General features: G+C 38.5%; 1 protein-coding gene across 9 annotated transcripts in view; it reads left to right on the top strand.

The window, feature by feature from the left end:
- Hdac9 (histone deacetylase 9) overlaps nt 1–20,259 on the top strand; it is an 893,084-nt gene that overhangs the window by 665,167 nt on the left and 207,658 nt on the right. The gene's annotated exons all lie outside the window — the stretch shown is intronic.

The following is a 20,259-nucleotide window of genomic DNA, read 5'->3' as shown; positions in this document are numbered from 1 at the left end:
ACATCAGATGAAATAAAACAACAAGAAAATTATAAAATGATGTTTGTTGGCTCTATTTCTAAGTCAGTCTTAACAGGACAGACAAGTACTTCACTGAAACTATGCATAACAATAACAGGGATGTTCAGATGGCTGGCCTGGCCCTCTTAACTTACAAGAATCATATAATATTTGTCATCAGTATCTGCAAGTGAGGATCCTTTGAGTGTCAAGATGCAGCCCCACTGCCTAACAAATACACTCTGTCCTTTATTTCTGGCAAGTAAAGAGTAAAGGGATATTTTTCTGAAGATGAAGAGTAACTAGAAATCACACAGGCAAGGTCCGCACAACTTCTAGAAAGCAGTTAGTCATACTGGGAATGGTTTGTGGTTGAGTGGTAAGGCTGTCAGCATTCCCCTTGTCTCCCAGTGGTGACAGTAGTTCATGACTTCTTTCCATATGGAATATCAGTCAAGTGTTCATTCATCATATCCATGCTTTTACTGGGAACCTGAAGGTCTTCCCCATAGCCGCTCTGTTTATTTTTCATCTCACCATGACTAAAGAAGCTAAGGTGTGGGCATTATATGCTACAAGTGATCCACAGGGAATGAGCTGTCAGTCATGTCTTCTTCCTAGGGTTGAAGAAAAGAAGGAACATATGTGGGTTTGTCTACCCATTGTCATCATAAATCCATCTCAGCTCCATTTCAGAGTCTCGGGGTTTCAACAGAACATGATATGAATATGTACACTCCTGTGTTGTATCATGTGAGGAGAGAGAATACACATCATTACAGGCTGTAAATATCAAAGAAGAAGAGTACAGTGAGGAATACAATAGGTCCTTAGCCCAGAATTAACACTCTCAGCATCGTCCCACAGGAGGAAATAAATGACATTCACTTTGAATTAGAGAGGTCTCACAGGGTTTTAAAGTATAGCAAGGACATTGCAGAATGGGTCCTGAATAGTTTGATGATTTTAAGATATGTTCTTCCAATCTGCTGTTATGGAAAGCTGGAAATACAAAGGCCCTGCCAATTAAGGATCCGAGTTGAGTTTCAGTTTCTTCATCTACTCAATAGAGTTCAACAGAGCCTCCTTTATTCCATGACTGTCCCAAGGGTCAAATGTGACACTATGGGAAAGCTGATCCAGGACAATAGCCAGTAGGCTTTATCTTCAGAAACTCCAATGTAGATACAGAAGCAAGAGGGGCCATGATTTACTACTTACTGAATTGGGATCCAATGCCTCGATTACCACAGCTTCAGGTGTGTCTCCAACTTTACAGTGAGGACTGGGTAGGGCCAGACAGTCCGCATTGCTCACAATGTGTTCCAGTTTGTTTTTGGTTTTTTGAGACAGGGTTTCTCTGTGTAGCTTTGCACCTTTTCTGGAACTTGCTTTGTAGAGCAGGCTGGCCTCAAACTCACAGAGATCTGCCTGCCTCTGCCTTCCAAGTGCTGGGATTAAAGGCGTGCTCCACCACCGCCCAGCTCCACTGTGTTGCAGTGATGTCTGTGCTACCCAGCAGGGTCCCTTCTTTGAGTGGCAGGACACTGAAGTACACAAGCCTGACACCATTTAACTTCTCTAGGCCTAAGGGGTCCTTTGCCGATGAAGCAAAATGAGATGTGAATAGTTATCTTCCCTGGATATCACACAGGGCATGACCTTGCCTGTATTTGAAGTTAAGATTTTATAAAGATACTTTTTTTTCCTTATTCAGAGATGAGATAGCAGACCCCTTAGACCATCACTAGGAGGTAGTTGACTTGGGCTATAGACAGTCTGTTTCCTTTTGGAAAAAAGATACCAGAGAGAGAAATTTCTATAGAAGTCAAGAAAGACCCATGACAAAGGTATCCAGATATGTGGGAGTTGTACGGTGGAGGTGGTTTAGTGAATCCTAAACCATGGGCAAGTGAAAACTGAAGTCCTGGATAGCACTAACTGAAGAAGAGAGAGGAGCTCTTCCCTAAATCACAATGTGTTGCAGGACCTGAACATGGGGGGGGGGGATTTTTAATAATACACTGTAGGTTTTCAGCTACAGTGAAAACCTGACCAGAAAAGTATGAGTATAGGATCACTATTTACACTCATCAGTCCATTTTAACAGAATTGGTTAGTTCTCATTATGTGTCTAGTCCTGAAGATATGATGGTTAGAACAAGTCACTTTGCAATACACCCTTATAATACATCCAAACTTATAGAACTTTTAAAGAACTTGTCTCCAAATGCAGACACATTAGGGACTTCAGTGATGGAGAAGAGGACACTATTCAAAAAATATGTTGACCAAGGCAGACATAGTTAAAACTCCCAGCTATTTATTAACTAGTTGTGTTCAAGTTGCCTAATCTCCTTAAAACTCAGTTTCTTCTTTTGCAACAGAAACTAATCATGTACTTCATAGTGTTAAAATAGGTAAAAACTCAGCACTTAGGAGGTGCCACAGCATTACCACTGACTTGTGAGATGCTGGCCAAACCTATCTTGGGGATATACATTTGACTTATTGTACACTGAATCTGCTAAGAAGTTAGATCTGCCTCTCTGTGAACTCTCTACTGCCGTGCTTTAGTCTCCATGGCCAGAAACAAAGGGTTAGCATTTCTGGATTTTGCTCTAAGAGTGAAAGTTTCAGAATAGAAAAATAATAACAGTCTCAAATACCCTATAAATGAAACAAAATATTTTTTCGTAAAAAAAAAAAAGAAAAGAAAGAAAAAATTGACTTGTAACTATCAGTTTACTCAACATACAGGGCTTAAAACAGAATAAGCTAGTCAAAAAATAAAAGCAATATTTTATATGTTAAACAAAGTAAAAATTACTCTAACAATCTAAAAACATTGGATCTACTTCCTGTATTACCAAACTAAAATGCTCTATGTAGATATAATTGACTCATAATAGATAGCTGTTTTAAAAGAATTATGCTACCTGGGAGAATGCAAAGTTTAAAAGATGCTTAATTTCATTTGCAGCTAACTGTTCTGTAACATGCCTTTCAAGGCAGACTCTTTACTGTGATGATGAAGCCCGGCTTTGTTGTTGAGTCTGGTGTCTGTCAGTGGGTTTCAAAGGGCATCTGATCATTATTTAAGCTTAAACTCAATTTTTAGGCATGCCCATGGCCCTGGGAGCACAGCACAATGGCAAAAGCTCACTCAACTGCTTAGTGCTTAGAGGGGTTTTATTACCCAACTTACACGGTGAAATTTTCAAGGCATCAGAGCAGCAATCATGTACCACATGCCCATCCCATAGGAAACCTGTTTTCTTAATGGGCACAGTAGTATTATATTTAACTCTGGAAATATTTCCAAAAGAAATCAACAAGCCACATTTAGATTCTACAAAGGAGACGGTGCCTAAATTCCTTTTCCTCTAAGTCATTCCCTTTCCAGTTTAAATACCATCACATCCATTCAGGACAGGTAGCTTAATCTCTATCATGTGCGGCTTTGCAGACCATTAGCTTTATTTCCAGTGCCAATGATGGAGCGCTGCTCAATGTGCTTGGAAAGCCTGCAAAGGCCACATTCATTCAGGAAACTCCAGCTGAACTAGATCCATATGTTGCTTAAACATGGAGCTTTCTGATTGGAGGTAGTTTCTGGCTTCCAGCATCTTCATAGATGATTCCTGTCCTTTGATGTGCTGCTAAACAGAAAGCAATGTTAGAACCAAAGCCCTGAGCTTTTACTTTTCTCTTCTCTTCCTTTTTTCCTTCCTTCCTTCCTTCCTTCCTTCCTTCCTTCCTTCCTTCCTTCCCTCCCTCCCTCCCTCCCTCCTTCCTTCCTTCCTTCTTTCCCTCCCTCCCTCCCTCCCCTCCTTCCTTCCTTCCTTCCTTCCTTCCTTCCCTCCTTCCTCTCTCTTGCTTTCTTTTTTGAGTTAATGTTTACTGAGTACTTATTGTTGCTGCATTCCATCACACTTTATGAAGCACATTGTGTGCTCTGATGAATTTAAAGCTAGTGACAACATTATGAAGGAGGTGGTGTCTTCGCCATTTTTCTTGGAGCTTCAATCATTTAATGAACTTGCTAATGTTTAAATAATTTGAGAATGGGAGGGTTGGTCCTTAAGGTGCCTGCCATTCATGTCAATACAGTCCCTAAGGTCTGGTTGTTCTATGTGGAAGGTGCTCTTAGGAAGGCCACCACTAGAAGGGAATAAGGAGGACTCCCTGCAATTATTTGTAAAAGTATATTTAAAGCTCGTAATTTCTTCAAGTCCTGGGGATCTGGAAACATCTAGACATGAATTCTTCATATGCTATGAGACGTAGTGTCAATAGCCATTCTCTCTTATACACTTCAATAAAGTATCCATCTTAAGATTAACTTAAAAATATAAATACTTCAAGTACATTTCTTATAGTCCTGCTCTGCCATGTTTTGTGTCCTTTATACTAAAATAAGATTCTTTCCTTGTTCAGCTTGGAAAGTCCTTTTCTGTGAAATTAAGGCTTCTCAAATCATTACATCTTGAGATACATGTATTTGTTCCTATTATATTCCCATTTGTTATACAGCAATACTTTTATAAAAGATAATAATTTTTAATGACTAAGGACGAGGTAGACGACAAAACAGAATAAAACCCTAATTATCTTTCATTCTGTCTAACACACTGTTCTCCAGTGGCAGCCTGACATGGAGGCTGAGATCATGAGTACACCTGAACTCAGAGGTCAGCTCCCCAAATGCCCTACCCTGAGGAGTCTCCTGGGTTAAGCTTTGATCTTGGCTACACGGGAAGCAGCCCATTTAATTCATCTGAGCTATGGTTTGCCTTCTCTGCTTTAGAACTTTTAAACTTTGTGTAAAAGTGTGGCATTCTAAGTTTTGGGGTAATACCTAGGTGGTAGAGGATTTGCCCAGCATGTACTGTATTCTAGGTTCTGTCCCCAGCATTGTGAAATAAACAAGTCAATGAATAGCTGAATATAAATAAACAGCACAAATATTTAGCACAGATAGGTTTAGTTTAGCTCAGCCTGGAATTTTTTAAAAGTTAATTCTTATTGTTATTAATAATTAAAATGTTGCATCTAACATCTAACAGTGTAGCAGCTAGGACTACTAAAGAAGTACCATGCCATCCTTTCAATAGCCACTACCCTATTAGACAGAACACAGAACACTTCTGATCTGAGATCACTCATTCTCGCCCACGAGTAAATGATGCCTGTGGAACCAGCCTGCCTGTGGCAGTCATCTCAGCACTAATATTCCTCAATCAAAGTCACAGTGAGAAGCAAATGTTTAAACAACAATCACAATATCATGAAATTTGCAGGCAAATGAATAGAACTAGAAAAAAAGTCATTGTGAGTGAGGTAACCCAGACCCAGAAAGACAAACACGGTATGTTTGCTGTAAAGTAAAGGATAACTAGGCTGCAATCCACAGCCCCAGAGAGGCTAGGTAACAAGGAGGACCCAGCTAAGACTCCTAGCAACAGTGGAGAGGGAGCCTGAACTAGCCTTCTCCTATATTCAGACTGGTAACTACCCTAATTGTCATCAGAGAGCCTTCATCCAGCAAATGATGGAAGCAAATGCAAAGATCCACAGCTAAGCACTGGGCCAAACTCCAGGAGTCCTGCTGAAGAGAGGGAAGAAGAATTATACGAGTCAGGAGGGTCAAGTTCATCACAATGGAACCCACAGAAACAACTAACTTGGGCTCATAGGAGCTCACAGATGCTGAACTGACATCTAGGGAGCCTTCAAGGGACCGACCTGGGACCTCTCCATAAGTGTGGCAGTTTCATAACATGGTCTACTTGTGGGACTCCTAGAAGCGGGATCAGGGCCTGTCCCTAATGCTTGAGCTGCCTTTTGGGAACCTGTTCTCCATACTACCTGGCCTTACCCAGACTTGATTCAGGGGAAGAGCTTGGTCCTGCCTCAGGTTGATATGCCATGGAAGGCCTGCCCCTTTCTGAACAAAAACCTAGGAGTGAGGGGGGAAGGTAGAGGAAGGGGAACAGATGGAGAGGAGGGAGGAGAAACTGCCTGTGGTCGGATGTAAAATAAATGAAAAAATAATTAATTAAAATAAAAGGAATCAGAAAAGTTGAAAGTAGTTTTCTGTTCTAGGTGGAACGCCCCTGACCAAGCCCTCTACTTCAGCTTTCTTTTCTCTTTTCCTCTTTATAGTCATGCTCTACTAGCCATGCTACTAGTGAGTTCAGTCTCCCCAGGTCTCTTCAGTAATTTCCTGACCTCTTTGGGTATTGTAAACGAAACACACAAATCTGAAGATTCAAAGCTCACATCCACAAATGAGAGAAAAGATGTGATGATTGATTATCTTTCTGAGTCTGGGTTACCTCACAAGAGGTATTTATTGATTCTAGGTCCATCTGTTTATTTGGAAACTCCATAATTTCATTTTTTGTAGTAGCTAAATATTATTCCATTGTGTAAATATACTACATATTTATTATCCATTCATCAGTCGCAAACTTATTCTTTTTCTGTTTTCTGGCTGTTGTGAATAGAATAATCATGAAAATGGATGAGCAGGTGTCTCTATAGTAGGATTTAAGTCCTTGGGTGTATAACCAAAGGTGCAATAGATTATCATGTGGTGGATATATTTCTAGCTTTTTGAGGAGCTTCCACACTGATTTTCATAATGGATACAACAGTTTGGACTCCCACCAATAGTGAATATTTGACATTTTTGGGGGGGGTGAGCAGGGATATTTTGTTCTGTGGTTTTTGTTTTTGTTTTAATATTAGCTGTTTTAAGTGGAGTAAGAAGAAGTTTCAAATTAGTTTTAATTTGCATTTCCTTAATGGTTAAGGATGTTGTACATTTTAAAGATGTTACTCAGCCATTTGTATTTCATCTTTTTTTTTAAATTTATTTTTGATACAGGGTTCCTCTGTGTGGCCCTGGCTATCTTGGGACTCACTCTGTATACCAAGCTGGCCTCAAACTCAAAGATCCATCTGCCTCTGCCTCCCGGATGCTGAGATTAAAGATTTGTGCTACCACCCAGCTTGTATTTCATCTTTCAAGAACTGTTTTGTTCTATGCCCCATTTTTAATTGAGTTGTTTGTTTTCTTGATATTTAGTGTTTTAGGTATTTATACATTTTAGATATTAATCCTCTGTTATATGTGTAGCTGGTAAAATTTATTTGAAATTCTTTATCTCTCAAGTGATAGTGTTCTTTGCGCTATAAAAACAATTTAGTTTAATGAAGTGGCATTAATTTTGATCTTCATGCCTGCACTGTTGGGATCCTGTTGAGAAAGTACTTTCCTTTGCAGATGATTTTAAACATAGGCTCAGATATCCACTCCTTGATCCACTGGAGTTGAGATTGTGCAGGACTAGAGATAAAGATCAGACTTCAGTCTTCTAAATGATGTTCTCTAGTTTGGTCAGTAGCATCTGATGAAAATATTCTCCTCACCTGTGTGTGTTGTTGGACTCTTTGGGTAGGGTGTAGATTCATATATGCATCATCAATTCCATTCCACCAATTACTGAGTCTATTTTAATGTTGGTGCTGTGCTGTTTGTATTGCTATCGCTCCAAAGTATAGCTTGACATCCGGGATGGTGACACCATCAGTAGTTTTGTTGTAGTTTTTATGGTTGTTTTTGAGATTGTTTGGCCATCCTGAGTCTTTTGTATTTCCATGTGAAATTTAAGATTTTTAAAATTAATTTCTACAATGGATTGTATTGGAATTGTGATGGGGATTGCATTGAATCTAGATTGTTTTTGATAGGGTGGCCATTTTCATAAAATTAATCTTACCAATCCATGAGCATGTGAGTTCTTTTCGTCTTGTGGTATCCTCTTCAATTTCTTTTTTTTTTTTTAGTGTTTAAAAAGTGTTCATTGTACAAATATTTTATTTCCTTTGTTGCAGTTATTCTAAAATATTTTGAGATGTTTTTAAATGGTTTTGTTTCTTTTTAGGTATGTTGCCATTTATATATAAAGAGACCATCACTTTTTGTATGTTAATTTTTTATCACGTTACTTTGCTGAATATATTTATCAGGTGTAGGAATTTTCTGGCAGAGTCTTCTGGTCCTTTTATGAATAGAATCATATCATCAGGAAATAAAAGTAGTTTCTGATTTGCATCCACTTTATTTCCTTTACTTGTCTTACCACTTTAGTTAAAACTTCAGGTTGAACATGAGAAGGAGCATGGACATCCTGGTTTTGGTCATGATTTTAGCAGAAATGCTCTCAATTTTTATTCATTTAAGATGATGTTGCCTATATACTTCCTGAATATTGCCTTTTTTATGTTGAGATGCGTTCCCTGCATTCCTAGTCTCTCCAAGACTTCTACCATGCATGAATGCATGTTGGATTTTTGTCAAAGGCCTTTTCTACATCTAATGAAATGATTATGTGGTTTCTGTCCTTTAGTCTATTTATGTGGTGATTTGTGTTTACGGATTTGTATATGTTGAACCATCTGTGCACCTCCAGGATCAAGTTGACTTGATCACAATAGATAATCTTTTTGATGTGTTCTCGAATTTAGCTTATAAGTATACTACTAAATATTTTTGTGTCTATGTTCATCAAAAATATTGACCTACTGCTTACTTTCTTTATTTTTCATTGGGGTTGATTTTGCTTGCTTTTCATATTAGGGTCATATGGAACTTGGAAATGCTCCTTCCATTCTGTCTTGTAGAATAATTTGAGAACTGTTGATGGTCTTCTTTAAAGGTCTGGTAGAATTCTGTACTAAATTCATCTGGCCCTAGGCTCTTTAAAATTAATTACTATTTCTATCTAACTAGATGTCATGAGTCTACTCCAATTATTTTCTTCATCTGGATTTAACATTAGCATGGTGTATATATCTAAAAATTAATCAGTTTCTTTTAGATTTTCCGGTCTGATGGATTATAGGGTATTTATTTTTTAAGGTATGTCCTTTGACTCTCTGAGTTTCTCCAGTGTCCATTGTAATTTCTGACTTTTTATCTCCAATTTTATTCATTTGAATCCTCAAAACTAAAGATTTGTCCAATCTTGTTGATACTTTCAAATAACTAAGTCTTCATTTTATCAACTCTTTGTAATTTTCATTGCTGTTTTACTAATTTTGGCCCTGATTTTAATTATTTCTTCCCATGTGCTTCAGGGTTGTTGGTTTTTCTTGTTATTCTAAGGCCTTCATGTGTATCATTAAGTTGTTAAATTGAGATATGTTACAATATTTTATGTTGGCACATAGTGCTACATACTTTCCTCTTAGGACTTTCTTCACGGTGTCCTATAGATTTTGACATGTTGTGTTTTCATTTTAGTTCAATCCTATGAATTTTAAAGTTTCCCTCCTGGTTTTTCTTCACCAGTTTTGATTTAGTAGAGTGTTGTTCAGCTTTGACGAGTCTATGGACTTTCTGTCATCTCCACTGCTGCTGATGCACCTCTACTCCATGCTCGTTAGATAGGAATCATGCAAGACATGATTCCAGACTGTTTTTATATTGAGAATTGCTTTGTGTTCTAATATGCAACTTATTTTGGAGAAAATTCTCTGGATTGCTGACAAGTATGTATATTTTTCAGTTTTAGGGTGGAATGTTCTATAGATACCTGCTAAATCTACTTGATTTATGATGTTATTTAACTCCAGAGTTTCTCTACTTAGTTCTATTCCCAGATGACATATTTATTGATGTGACATTGGTATTGAAACCTCGCACTCTTGCTGGGATAGGCTTTGGCTGTGTTTTTAAAGGTAATGGTGCTTCTTTTATGAGACTGGGTTCTCCTGCTTCAGTGCATATATATTTGTGATTGTGATACCTTCTTGGCTTTTTCCTTTAATGACCATTAAGTATCTTAACTCTTCTGGTCAGTTTTATTTAAAGTCTATTTTGTCAGACATTAAAGTAGCTATGTCTGCTTGTTTCTTAGTTATAAGGTAAAACACACACATACACAATTTTGAAATACTGACTTAGTGATTCATTTAGTAATTTATTTAAAGCAATGCTTGTACTACTTATTGCCAAGCATTATTTTAGGAACATAATGACCTGGGAAACCAGTAGAAATACAATAGGTTCTAACCTGACCTCTCAACTGCAGTATATGTCTTTGAAGAGCAAAAGCCCCTACACTAATCACAACATATGCTCCTGGGGATTTTCACATGCTTGTTTGCTCTCTCCACCTTGTGCTTTTGGAATATAAAAGGATAATGCAAACTGGACTTGAGACCAACATTTTTCAGGAGCTACCTGTCCACCAGTGAACATGTCTCTCTTCTGTGCTCATTGGTGTCAGAGTGTGAGTTCCAGAGAGATTTCTGAATCATTTCCATTTGGTTGGAATACTCCTTTCCATTCTTTCACAATAAAGCTGTGTACCTACCAATGGTCATGTTTCATTGAGGTGGTAAAGAGATGGATCCTGTCTTGCAATCTGGTTCATTAGTCTGTGTCTCTTTATTGGGGAACTGAGACCGTTAATACTAAGATTTATTATTGAACAATGTATATTGTTCTTTATTTTATTGCTCTGTAGTGTTCTGTTATAGATTTTTTTGAACCAATATTATGAAATTCTTTCTTTCTTTCTTGTGCCTTCTTGGGTATGTTTATTTTTTTTCAGACTTAAGTATTTCAGTTTCCTCTGTAGGGCTAGCATAGTGATCATAAATTCTTTTCATATATTCATGACATGGAAATTGTTTCTTTCCCTTCCAGTTGTGACTTGCAGTTTTCCTGGTGCAGTAGTCGGGCCGGTCATCGATAGTCTTTTGTATCTTGTAGTGCATTGGTCAATGCCTTGTGACTTTCATAACCTCCACTGAAAACCTTCCGTTATTATGTCGGGTTTCCATTTCATGTGACTTGTTCTTTGTTTTCACAGCTTTCACTGTGCTACCTTTGTTCCATGTATTTAGTGTTCTGACTGTTTTACAACTTAAGAAGTTCCTTTTCCAGTCTTGTCTTTTGGTGTTCTGCATACAGCCTGACACTTGGTATTTCTTTTCTTAGTTTGAGCAAGTTTTTTCTATGATTTTTTTTTTGTAAATTTGTAAAGTTTTTTTTTTTGCCTTCAAATGCTCCCCCTCCTGCTCCTTTTCCTCCTTCTCTTCCTCCTCCCCCTCTTCCTCCTCCTCCTCTTCCTCCTCCTCGCCTCTTCTCTTCCTACACCTATTGTTTTGGGTTTTGTCTTTTTATAGCATCCTAGAGTTCCTGCATATTCCCTTGGGTATTTTGGGAGGGATGAATTTGACATTTTCTTTGATTGATCCAGCTCTTCTAGTTTGTCTTCATAACATGATACTCTCTTTTCCACTTTATTCAGTCTATTTTTAAGGCTTTTTCTACGAATTTGATCAAATTCTTGAATTTTTCACTTGAAGTATTATTTCATTTTGACTTTTTAAAAATATTTTGTCTTTGTATAAATTCTATTTTCATGTTTTGAATTGTTTTTAGTATTTCATTCAACTATTTTATATTCACAGTTTTCATTCTAGCATATTCATTTTACTTCTTTAAGTTCTTGATCACGTATGTTGTTATTTTGAAATTGTTGTTTTTGTATACCATTGAAGTAGCTTTTCTCAGAAAACACTGCTATTTGAGTACTGATTTTGGGGGAAAAATATTGCTTTGGTTATTCATGTCTGCATTTGTTATTATTCTTAGGCATCCTGGAGCTACGTTATTAGTAGTGTTTCTTGGCATGGAACTCTTGTCTCTACTTTAAGTAGATGTTTGAATCTATGTTTCTTATTACCACAACTTTCAGGTGCTAGACTAGCTGTATTGAGCTTAGGGGTCAGTCTTTGGGCAACTCAGTGTTGGTGTTTTAAAGGGGTAATGGTCTCATCTCCAAAACTACCATAGATTTCCTTTTGTGTTGGTCATCTACTGCTGGGCGTGGGGCTGACCTCACATTGTACCCAGGGACACTGTAGAAAACTATATTTTCCTTTTCAAGCAGTTGTCAATTGGAAATGGCTGCTGGGATAGGGGTTGAGGCTGGGGTGTGTGTCCACTTGTGCTTTCAGCTCTAGGGCCCCATCTGGTGCACACCCCATCTGGTGCACACGCCATCTAGTGCACACCCCATCTGGTTGTACACCCATGCAGGCCCTGTGTAATATCCACAATCTCTGTGAGTTCATGTCTGCTCCAGCCCTGTGGTGTCTTGAAAGCCTTGATTTCCTGGTGTCCTCCATCCCCTTTGCTTGTTACACTCCTTTAACCTCCTCTTCCTTAAAGTTTCCTGAGCCCTGAGGGGAGGGATGGAGGCATTCCTTTTGGGGCTGAGTGTTCCAAGGTCTTTCACTCTCTGCATAATGTCTGACTGTGGGGCTCTGTGTTTATTCTCGTGTTCTACAGAAGGAAGCTTCTGTGATGATGGCTGGGCAAGGCACTGACCAGTGAGTACTGAAGAATGTTCTTAGGAGTCATTTTGTTGCTACATTTCTTTAGAGGAACAGTAGTGCTTGGTTTTTGGCTTGGTTCCTGGCCTATCTAGACTTGGGCTCTTGGTTACCCAAAGAGTTTGGTTTGGTTCCCATCTCATGGAGTGGGCCTTAAGTCAAATCCAATATTTGGTTACTCACACAAACCTTGTGTCACTACTGTACCAACTTATCTTTCAGGCAGGCCACTCTTGTGGATGAAAGGGTTTGTAGCTGAGTTGGTGTTTACTTTTTCCTCTGATAGCATACAAAGTACCTTCCAGCACCATAAACACTAGTCAGGAGGGGTGAAGGCTCTAGATAGGAACAAGCTGACTTCTCTGTGTTCAGCGAGTGGTATAGGTGTTTCCTTCAGCAATAGAGCCTGACTTACCACTAGTTTGTGAAGAGCAACTGATAGCCCTGGCAATAGCTGTGTTGACTGGGTTTTCATGAGGCCCATTTGCCAACAGTTCTGTTAAATGTAGCCCATTCCTGGCACCGGAGGTTTTCTTTGGTGGTGAGAGATGTCCAGTTGGGGCTTTGTCTCCCCTGCTCTCTGATTATTCCATTAAGATCTCTTTCATATGTGTATCCAGTTAGAAATCTTTATAAGTAACAATCTCCTAATCTTTTATGAGCTTTGTGTAGTTAAATTAAATTTTATCTGGATTGTCTTGTAGCTGTTGGATGTTTCACATTCTTCCTATCTTCTTCCCATCAGAATCCACAAGCAGGTCTGTCCCTTAGTCATGACAATAAAAATATGCCTCAAGAGCTCAACAGATGGCCTGGAGAAGTAAAATCACCTGTACTGAGAATCATAGCTATAGAATGTTGACAAACATAAATAAATAAGTAAATAAATAAACAACATAGGAAACATCAAAATATGCCAGGTTCAACTTGCCAAAAGCATTTGATTTTTTTAAAATATTTTAGTAATCTAAACAGGATGAAGTTAAATTATTTTAAAGATAACATACTCATATGGGTATTAGAGGATATATTTAATTAGGGAACTCCTTAGATTCTTCAAATATGATTGGAATCTGTTTGTAATAAATCATGCTGTTTTACTTTTGGATTTGGGGTTTACTGTTATAATAATCAATATTGTTAAGCACTGCACTATCCTGACTCCTCACTGCTTCTCCCCTATTCAGTAATGGAATCACCTCTATGTAGTTGATGGTACGGCTTTTAAGTTTTTCTCCTCCTCCTCCTCCTCCTCTTCCTCCTCTTCCTCCTCCTTCTCCTCCTCCTCCTTCCTCTCCTTCTTCTCTTCCTCCTTCTTTCTCTTCTTCCTCCTCCCCTTCTTCTTTTTAAGACAGGGTTCCTCTGTTTACCCTTGGTTGTCCTGGAACTTGCTCTGTAGGCCAGGCTGGCCTCAAACTCAGAGATCTTCCTGCCTCTGCCTCCTGAGTGCTGGGATTAAAGGTATGCACTGCCATAGCCCAGCTGGATCTGCTTAATAATAGTAGTTACATCAGTGATAGCCAGAACACTTATAAGTTAAAATAGGTAGAAGCTTTATACACTTCAAAGATCATAATAAGTTCTCATTACCTGTTAGCTGAAAAGCACCAACATGATTAGTGACATCTGTACTTTCAAATAGTTGAAACCAAAGAACTTCAGAGGAGGGGAATGTAAAAGTACTGCTAAAAATATAAACAATCCATACTGGTTTTCTATTATGTATTTGCTGGGTTGTGTTCTTATGTGTTATGAGTGAATGAGATATACGTCAACTCTCCAGGCTCCTTAGGGAAGTTTAGTGCAGTCCTGAAGCCTCTAATCCTACATTTCCTTAACTGTCAGACAAAGATTGGGACATGTTATTCCTCCAGATATGGATAGTATTAGGGAGTGGCTGGGTTTGTTTGTTTATCTGTGCATGTATGTTTGCATACACGTATGTATGTATGTATTATATTTTGAGATATATTAGCTTATTTTTGTTATATGTATAATATATAATGTATAACATATATGGTTATTTTATGGATATTTTGCTTTCATATATGTCTATGCATCACGTGCATTCCTGGTACTCTGGTGCATGGATTTCCCTGGAACTGGAGTTACAGACATATGTGAGCTGCCACATGGGTATTGGGAATTGTACCCAGGTCCACTGGAAGAGCTGTCAGTGCTCTTAACTCCTGAGCTCCCCCACCAATCCATCTGGAGGCTGAGTTTCAGCCTATGGCTTGGCAGCCTTGAGCTCACACCATCCTTCTGTCTACTCTTCTCCAGTGTAGAGATTAGAGGTGAGGGCCACCATGCCTGGCTTGGGGCTGTTTCTTAAAGCAGTTTAGTCCTTTACTGGCTTTTACTTTATCTTCTACTAGAATCTCTTAGAGACAGCTCTCTCCTACTTATTTAAGAGCCCCAGGTACTGGCAGACATGAAGCATGCATCCAGGTTGCATGCAGGATTTTCCCTCCATCCCACACTCCTGCCTTTCCCTTCACCCTCTCACTGATGCTGTAATGAGTGAGTAAGACTCTGTTTCTTGACCTTCTGGGAACTTTTAGCTTGAGGCCCATGGAGAAGTAGAGAAAATGACCTCTCCTTCCATTCAGGGTACACGCTTAAAAACTGATCTCAGCGCTTTCTACTTCATCCTCACGTTTCATAAGGAGTAAGTGTTTTGCCTGTTTTAGTTTTTACTTAAGTATTTATTTTACTATAACACAAGTGTGTAGCTTTGTGCCTTTCCTGGAACTCACTTTGTAAGACCAGGCTGGCCTTGAACTCACGGAGATCCACCTGCCTCTGACTCCCAAGTGCTGGGATTAAAGGTGTGCACCACCACCACCTGGACACAAGGGACATTCTTGTGGCCTGCTAAGCCATAGTTTGCCTTACATCCTTCTTACTCTCTGTATTACTAAGCAGATGTATCTCCAGGATGGATATTGTCATTGTATCCATGCTAAAGTCAAAGGACCCTCACCCCAAAGTATAATACTATCCTTTCTCAGCAAGTCTCTTTGTTTCTTTCCTGTTGCTGAGATAAATACTATGAAGAGCAATGAGACAAAGGATGAGCTGCTGGGCCACAGTGCATGCCTTTAGTCCCAGCACATGGGAGGCTGAGGCAGGCCGATGGGTCTCAGCCTGGTCTACAGAGTGAGCTGACTCAAGGAAATACATCAATGGTGAAAGCATTGTTTATTAAAATGACCTACAAAAGAAATCTTGGTAAATACTACAGGGGAATTAGGTGGATGTTAATTCAGGTATTGTTCTGTTTGCTGTAATATATAGTTATATTCCCTTGTCTTTAATAATATATAGATACATTAGGATATATCTATAATAGACATAGTATAATATAATAATAATAACAACAGCAACAATAACAATAATATAGTATATAGAATAATAATAGAACACTATAATGGAATAGCCTTTAGAGACTTTGTTCAGAACCTAGGACAAATATTTTCTCCTGGCATCTAGCCAAGTAGTTTTCTGGCCTTGAAAATGAGATAAAAGTTGAGGATGTAGCTCATTGGTAGAGCACTTGCTGAGCGTGGGGATTCAATACACAATGATTCAAAATTAACAGTGGTAATAATAAGACTACACAGCTAAAGCTAGGCATTGTGGTAACACCTCTAAACCCAGTACTTGGGAGGCTGAAACAGGTGATTCATGATTGCCACATCATCATAACACCTTTAGCAAGACTGTACCTCAAAATAATAAAAATGAAAAGGAAACAGAAGACCCTATGTTCCCTCAATAGTGCCAAGAGACGTTTCCCCTTTTTCTCCCAGTTACACTGATCTTCCCAATTAATAACACATCAGTCTCTTCTGCTTTTAACTCTTCCTTTCAGATAAAAATTCTGTCTTTTAAAGACCCATGTATGATTGGTTTAAGCCTATTCAAGCAATAGCTCAGTCTCTTGGATTTTTCTCCAGAGGTGACAATGGGGTGCCTGAGAAAGGATGGAGGACTGGAGGGGTCCTTGAATCCTCATGCTGTTCTCTGAACATTCAGGTTTCCATGGCAATCTGGTTCCTTATGTAACCTGATTGTTCCCTGTCTCCTGACTGTGTAACTGTGCCACCTGGGGACTGACACCTGATTTCTGACTTCTCTATAACCTGGAATTTTGGCCACTGGGGCTCAGCAACCTCAGCTCAGCCCATATTAGGGTCTCCTGAGCTGCTTGTCATGGACTCCATGTGGAATAAGTTGTAGTTAGTTGATTCTGTAGACTCTCTTGCAGTATATCCTTAGTTGATCCTGGGCATTTTGTGCTCCCACTCCCACTCTACAGGAGACACACGAATGTGACCCTTGGTTGACTTTTGACCTTACTCTATAGGCTCCTCAAGTGGTACCTGAAGTTCAGTATAGACTCACCATAAGTGCCGAATGTGAACACTGAGTCTTTACTCTTTAACTACTTCGTTAACTTCCCTGGTCATTTCTGCCTCATTTGTTCCCAGGCTGCTCCCTGCTTCGATGCCTCCATTGTACCCTGTGTCTGCCTGTGTCTAATCTCCCAGGACCAGAAGAGACAGTGTTTAAGATCTTCTTCCTCCCATAATTCCCTATGCACCATATAAGCAGCAAGCTAGGTGTCAGGCAGTCACAGGTGGAAAGAGTCCATTGTTTGAGCTATCATCTCGGGAAGCAGGGAACAAAACCTGTTCACATAGATGATATGGGACAAACAAGCAAAATTTTCAGGTATAGAAGAATTAGAAAAAAACTTCCTTTGACATAAAATTTTTTAATGCATATGCACATGGTGCTGATTCTTTTCTGAATGTCTGTGTCTTTGCATTTTCTCCCTATTAAGCCTTATCTCCCTTTTGGCTCCTGTACTACTACCCCTAATACATGCACACTCACACATACCACACACATGTATGCACAAACACGTACTCATCAATATGTGAGTTGGTGGATGAATAAAGAAGTTCATATGCATGGAAAGAAAAACAATAACTTTTTAAAGTTCAGATGTTCTGCTTTTAAGGATTTGTCTTGCATGTGTTACTAACGCCATCAAGATCTTGCTAATTAGCTAATGTGGTCCCAAGAGTATCTAATTATTCTGTGGGAGATCTTGTAAGATGTGGAAATACATATGAGATATGTTTTATATCTAATTTGACCCTGAAACATCATTTGGAACCATGATGTCATGGGAGTGTGTTTGTAAATTGACTTATGAACAAACTTTTGGGATAGAGCTTCCCTAAAATTCCTTCAAAATTAATATGGTGAATCCAAAACCCATAATAGTAGTGAATAAGCACTTAGAAAATAATTAACAGTAAATGAAATTAGAAAAATGGGTTCCTCACCTGATAAGACAAGTGGCCTTCTAAGCATTGGAACCTGAATACAAGGGACAGCTGTGTGAGAACATCCCAGAAAGCCAGCTGCAAGGCAAAAACTAACTGGCAAATGTAAAACAGTATGAATTGTGTAAGTTCCCCAGCCTGTGATGTGATTTTACAGCAAAAGAAACCTACCTAATCATAAATCTACAAGTCAGTCATCAGATTCTATCTGCAAAACTTGTTCATTTTTTACCACTTAATTGTAAACTATACATAAAACAGATGTTCAAGTAGCTCTTACATAAATGTCCTATATATTTTAGTATAAATAAATGAATGAGTGACAAATATCATAGATCCCTAAAAGAGGATGTATTTGAGATAAGCAAAACTTTGGATATAAGTCACAAAGTCTCAAGAATCCATTGACCATGCTTTGAGAACAATAACCCTATCTTTACTAAAAAAACATCCCCAAATTACAACTCATATTAGGTACAAGACTGATGTTTGCTAAATTGAAATCAAGCTGTCACCCCTACTATTTTAGGCACCAACACTAATTGTATAGACACAGAGTATTTGTCAATACAAAATACTTTCAAGTATTTTGAACAGGTAGGTAGATTTCACATCAAAATATATGTGGTAACCTGAAGTCTTGTGACTAATCCAACATTATACCCATTTGAAGGAACAGATAATAATTCTTTCCTTTTTTTGTTTGTTTTTATTTTTCAAGACAGGGTTTCTCTGTATAGCTCTAGCTGTCCTGGAAATCACTCTGTAGACCAGGCTGGCCTCAAACTCACAGAGATCTGCCTCTACCTGCTGAGGACTGGATTAAATGTGTGAGCTGCCACCACCACCCAGAAACAGCTAATATTTCTAACCTGATGGAGTATTTAACATTTTTAGAAGGAAATTTCCAAGTGCCATGGAATATATATATATATATATATATATATATATATATATATATATATATATATACTGCTTGACTCTTCCAAATTTAACAAACAAGGTGCTTAGAAGCTATGTGGTAATTCAGTCTAGATTGGCCCTTTTGGATTCAGTGATATGCCTTTATTTAACCTCTCAGTTCAAATGCTCATTAATCTAGACTTAGCTATGACAGCAGTAGGTGTGTGGTGATGTAAACACTGATTCTAAACTATATGACACACAGTGAACATTGGTTCATGAAGTGCTCCCCAGTGCTCAGTTGTGCCTGGTGTGCAGGTATAACAGTGGCTGAAATAAAAGCAACCACCCTTTGTTTATCACCTCCTTAGTCAGCCTTGGAGCAGTCATATGCAGATGGTACTCTAGATTTATTTTTTCCTATGCCTTTGTGGGTTTGTTTGTGTGAATATGTGCCATGTGGTTACCGGGAACCAAACTCAGATCCTCTGGAAGAACAGTATGTGCTGTTAACCTCTGAGCTATCTGATGATACTTAAGATAGTTTCATAGATAAGCAAATCAGGTCACAGAATTTAATTAGTGGCTCAGTGTAACTCAGATTTAATAATAAGGTTATGATCTCTCTCTAACAGACTGGCTTTAAAAGCTTCTCTCTTCACAGTCATCCTGTTTAGATGACCTTAATTTCTGTGTGTATATTTATGTTTATCTGCATGGTTATATAGTTTTTTTTTTTTAATTCCTCATTGACAACTTGGGGGTCACAGTTGTTTGGATAGGTTGAAGAACCTCTAGTATCTATTGAACACCTGTGCCCAATACTTCTTGAGAACAATATGATTATGTTATTGGTTCTATTGTTGACAATTTTCTATGATTTAAGTCAATAATGGCTATGTGACAAAAGAACAGATACGACATTACTCAGGAAACCAACTAGTATTTTGTGACTATGCCTTGTTTTTATTTATTTCACTTTCTTATATGACTGGACCTTAGATTTATTCTCATTTTTTTTAAAAAACAAAAGCTTGTTTTGCCCAGGAAATCCTCTCTTTGGCCAATCTGCAAAGACTTGATATTTACATTCACAAACATTTAATCTCATTTCTTAACACTTCATATGATTTACACACTCTGAGATCTGAGATCAAAGCCGCTTGTCAAGTCATTCTGACATTTCAACATTTTGAAATAGTTTATACATAATATATGTAACACACATTATAATTAAAACCACTACTACTGCACATTTAATATTCTTAATATATCTATTCTTATTGATGTGTGGAAAAGGACCAAGGGCATTTTCTGAACAAATGCTAGGCCATGCCTCCATGATGCTGCTCTAGTGCAGAACCAGCGTGCACTGGAACCAGTCTCAAAAGGGCACCTGTACTAAAAGAATGAAGTCTCTCCTTTGTAAACCAAATCTCTCTAACTTCTAAGTGTGAGGTCCACAAGTCCCTTCCATTCTTTGGGCTGAGCCCGTGGTTACTGCTTCTTACTGGTACCTGCCTAAACCTTGTCTTTGGCCCCGGATAAACCTGCAGTCAGATTGGTATTT

This window comes from Onychomys torridus, chromosome 14, assembly GCF_903995425.1.
Source record: "Onychomys torridus chromosome 14, mOncTor1.1, whole genome shotgun sequence".
In the NCBI taxonomy this organism is placed as follows: Eukaryota; Metazoa; Chordata; class Mammalia; order Rodentia; family Cricetidae; genus Onychomys; species Onychomys torridus.
This window is presented reverse-complemented; position numbering and strand designations above follow the sequence as displayed.